This window comes from Dreissena polymorpha, chromosome 13 (assembly GCF_020536995.1).
Source record: "Dreissena polymorpha isolate Duluth1 chromosome 13, UMN_Dpol_1.0, whole genome shotgun sequence".
Lineage (NCBI taxonomy): Eukaryota > Metazoa > Mollusca > Bivalvia > Myida > Dreissenidae > Dreissena > Dreissena polymorpha.
This window is the reverse complement of record NC_068367.1, coordinates 12998221-13002727: the sequence shown is the minus strand read 5'-3', so window position 1 is coordinate 13002727 and position 4507 is coordinate 12998221. Positions and strand designations below refer to the sequence as shown.

The window sequence follows — 4507 nt, the reverse complement described above, 5'->3', positions numbered from 1 at the left end:
AAACAAAACAAAAGTATGTTCTTTTCTTTATAAATATTCATAAACAAACACATACACGACATTAACACTTTGACAGCTTGGTAAAATTTTATTCGGGAAGTGTCATCGAATAATTTGTCCTTATATTTTAAATTTTCAATCGGTGACACTGGTACTATATTATATTTTTAAGACATGATATGTAGGTTAGGCTGGCATTTTGCCGAAAGTATTAATGTCTGTTGTTTTTTGTTTCGTTTTTTAACTCATTATTTAAGAAAATGCAATGATTGAATTGATTTATATAGTTAATGAATTACACAATTGGTAAATAAAGCAATAATCAATTAAAAGAACAACACAATATTGGTGTTCTACAAAAATTTATTCAGTATAGGCGCTGTTTGTATGCTGAATTTTTTGTTGGAAAGTTGACCCAAAAGGAAGGCATATAGTTTTGTCAGCGCTAACTCACATTTTGACAAGTATTATGTACTTAAATATTGATTTGTTTTATGAATTGCTATTAAATGAACTGTTTCGTTAATATATTATTGCAACTAAATAATCTTCGTTTTATTATAATATATAGTGTTCTGGTGAAATCTGTGCACGCAAATCACTCTTAATTCTTAAATTTACGCACTAGCGCTAATCAACATTATAACATGATGCACAGGCTCCGCTAATGGCGAGACATTCATCCCGGTATCATTTCAATGTAGACAGCAACTATCGCTCAACACTGTGTTCCATCCTAAGCGTGCATTTAAACAAGGCAAAACAATTGTGGTTAAAGTGGATAGTAAATATCACAGTGTTATACTTTACTTTGTTTTGCGGGTGGTTTATAGAGAAATAACAGTGAATTCAAATTGATAATTCACTGTTTCAATCAGAGAAAATTAACAGTGAAAATTATCGATACTTAAATATCGGCATTATTTCAGCGAAGTACTCCAGCTTAACTCTTTTAACATTAAAATAAACGGTGAAAAAAAAACATAACAAAATTACTGTTTTTGAAAAGGTGAAATATTGATTTAAATTCACTCGTGATCATGTATAAAAATATGTTTTTTATAACAACGCGTGAATTTAAGTCGAAATTAAACCGAATCCAACAAATATCCTCAATTTTTGAGAGCGTGTTGTATATCTTGTTTGTAAATGAAACTCTTACACATTATTGAATATTATTGTATGCTTTCCGGTGAATTATAGAGAAAAATAAGTAAATTTAAACTGATAATGCTCCGATTTAAACAGTGAAAATTAAAATTAAATATTATCGATAATTTTTACTGGTTGACTGTGAAATGACGTTCTCTTTTTTTTATCCTATTACCAGATGACCTCGCGCTACATCGGTTCTAAGCCTCGCATGATAAACTTGATCTTAATCCAAAACTCACATAATATTCTCTTTATATCATGGTGTCATTATCCTAGCGTCATTTTCCAGCTAAAATAATCATTTGTAAGCATAACATAACAACATTGTTGGATTCGTTGAACTATCAATTGTAATTCACTCATAATCATAAAAAAATCATTAAAAATGATCACTCGTGAATTAAAATAGAAATTCAACAATATCCAACAAATATTATCTATCTAACTTTTAAGTTTGATTTTTTCCAAATCATATCCGTCAAACAGACCGTTATGTTTATAAAAAACGCAATCAATCATTTATCCATATACCACAACGTTTGTTCCATATGAATATTTATCGCCTTAAGGGAAAATCTACTATGCATTAATATAATCTACATATGGTTTTGCCTCAAAACAACCATTTGGGAAAAGATTCATTACAAATATTAAGCATATTTGATGGACGGACGCCATAGCGAAGAATCAGTCATGCATTATTGAGTGATAACATTAGCTGCTAATTTGATGAACATTATTATATTTTATATTAAAGTCGCAAGATATAGTGCCCAAGTGTGTACAGCTAATGCATATAACCTCTGTATAGTTTATATAGTATGCAGTTTACGTCGTTCATCATGTTACAGTGTTTAACCCATTAATGCCTATTGGACTCTCCCATTCTTCTAAATTGGATCACTTTATTTCCAAAATAAGGGATGTCTTGTATATTTATTTCTATATTTAGAATATTTCTTATATAAAATTCCATTAAGCAAACAGCGGCGCATACCCTGACGAGACGCCGCATCATGCGGCGTCTCATCTGGGTCTACGCTGTTTGCCAAGGCCTTTTTTCTAGACGCTAGGCACAAATGGGTTAAATTTGTCATGTTAAAGCAGCGGTACACACTCACACAGGTGTTGCTTCATAAGCAAAAAAGAACGTATAGACATATACATTTTCAGCATTATTGTTTCTTAAATGTTTCTTTACTGCATTTACTCCATAAATACTAACATGTTATATATATTATATATCATGAAGTGTCACATAAAATGCGTCATTCTTGTTCATTCAAATTAATTTTTGCCATACACTTTTTCATTAAATACAGCTTATTTTAAATGTGTTAAGACGTGTTCGGCATCTTATTTTACAACGAAAGAAAATATTATTCAGATGAAGGTCCATTAAACATTGTGATTTAATGAACTATTCATTTTATTATTCAAGTTGTACTTTTCAACAAGACAACTAGACCTATAACAAACATTTGTTGCATGTTTTATTTGAGTTCACACCCACAATACCAATAAACGTAAAAGTTAAACAATAATGGCGTATATTTATATAACATGTTTAATATTTGTAACTTTAAAATAGTATTATTAACTCGTGCATGATTACTCAATACACGTCTGACACGGGTAAATTTAAATATAACATTGCATCAATTTATTTCAAACAAACTAACGTTATTACAATAACCATCCAACAGTTAAAATAAAAGCGAACACTCACCTGTGATTGAAGAGCCACTGACGATATTGAAACGAGGTTCTAGCGGTTCAGCGTGGAATACCGATAGTTCCTAGGAAAAACTGACAGAGCGGCGCGCGGTAATCGTTTTTATACTGGAACGGCGTCGTGTTACATCAATTATTTACCTCAAAACTGACATCACTACAGCAGCGGAAGATCATTCATGCTTGGCAGGATGGAATGATATTTGCTTAGTGCGCTATTATCTGGGATCGGCTTTACAGCGTTAAAAGCAAAGTCGTCTGAATACGTTATGTGTCCTTCGGGTGCAAAGTTAAGTGTCTAGACAATAAAAGGCTTGCACTGTAAGTGGACCTGTCACACAATATTTGTGAATAAGTGTATACAAACGTCATAATTGGCTTTTATTATCTTCATGCTCCCATCTTATTAGAACTTGCTCGTATGATGGCACACCTTTAAAAAGTAAAACGACATACACCGCGAAACACACATTGATTTATTAGGATTTCATTATTACATTCACTGCCTTTACCATTGCAATAAAACTAGACACAGGAAAACACTTCTAACACAAACACCAATGATATCGACAAAGGTAACGCCCCTTGATAGGCTAATGCCACACCACGGGTTTCATAAACGAAAACATGCCTGGTGCTGGGATGGATGAATATATTCGGTGAGGTTTAGAACATGAAAATCAAGCGATGTTTAGCGAATCTCAGACTGGCTGCCCCATTTTCACCAACCGGCACAATTGGCGCCCAACGTTAGAACGTGACACTTGTCAGTTGGGCCATTTGTGCAATTTTCCATGTGACTCGAATTCAATGACGAATTTAAACTTGTAAAGGGGTGAATATAACGGTGCAGAGCCTTAGCGTGACTGGTGATAAGCTTGTAAGAGACACGGTTAGCTCACTCGGTAACGCACTCGTCATGATAGCAGAAGGTCCCGGGTTCTTGTCCCGGACTGGTTTTACACGGTTTAACATGTTAATCTACTTCAAAAGTGAATATGCTTCTATTAAAATAAGTTGATCATTTTTTAAACTGTACATTTCGGAGGCACAACGAAATGAAACAAAAGTCAAGTATCAATTTCCTCTCATCCCTAATGTACCTTTTTTTTATAGATATGTACCTTTCATTTCTAAAGCATCGCGATGCATCTCCTTGAAGAAGCTTTAATTTTAATTACATTTAATTTATTCATATTTTTTTAACATTATATTATGCTAAGTGAGTATATTAAACTATTTGTTTACAAGTACCATAAACCAAAGACAAATCATTTTTTTATAATCTATTCTCAGGAACTAGACTTATTATATTCTACTGCGATATTAAACATGCGAGTTGTTCGTCTTTATAAATGATATATCGAAACATTCAAAAGAATGACGCCTGATAAAAAAAGTCGAATTATGTGTCCAATGTGTCCGATATATAACATTATGAACAAACAACTACTCCGATAACTATGGGTTATTGCGTTCGCTTACAGAGAGTGCGGTCCAATGTTCGAGCCCCACACAGTGTACTTTCTGACATCCTGTATCCAACAGGCAATTTAATAGCGAGATGCCCGAAATGACTTCCTTACAAGCACATTACAAGTTAGTCAATATGTTATTC

The 4507-nt window shown here is 32.9% G+C and overlaps 1 protein-coding gene across 1 annotated transcript in view; it reads right to left on the bottom strand.

The window, feature by feature from the left end:
- The window catches only part of LOC127855769 (uncharacterized), a 22093-nt gene extending 19074 nt beyond the window's left edge, over nucleotides 1-3019 (bottom strand). Inside the window, exon 1 of the mRNA XM_052391570.1 lies at nucleotides 2885-3019. The gene's annotated coding sequence lies outside the window, so the exon portion shown is untranslated. The remainder of the gene's footprint in view (nucleotides 1-2884) is intronic.
- Between the last annotated feature and the right edge of the window lie 1488 nt (nucleotides 3020-4507).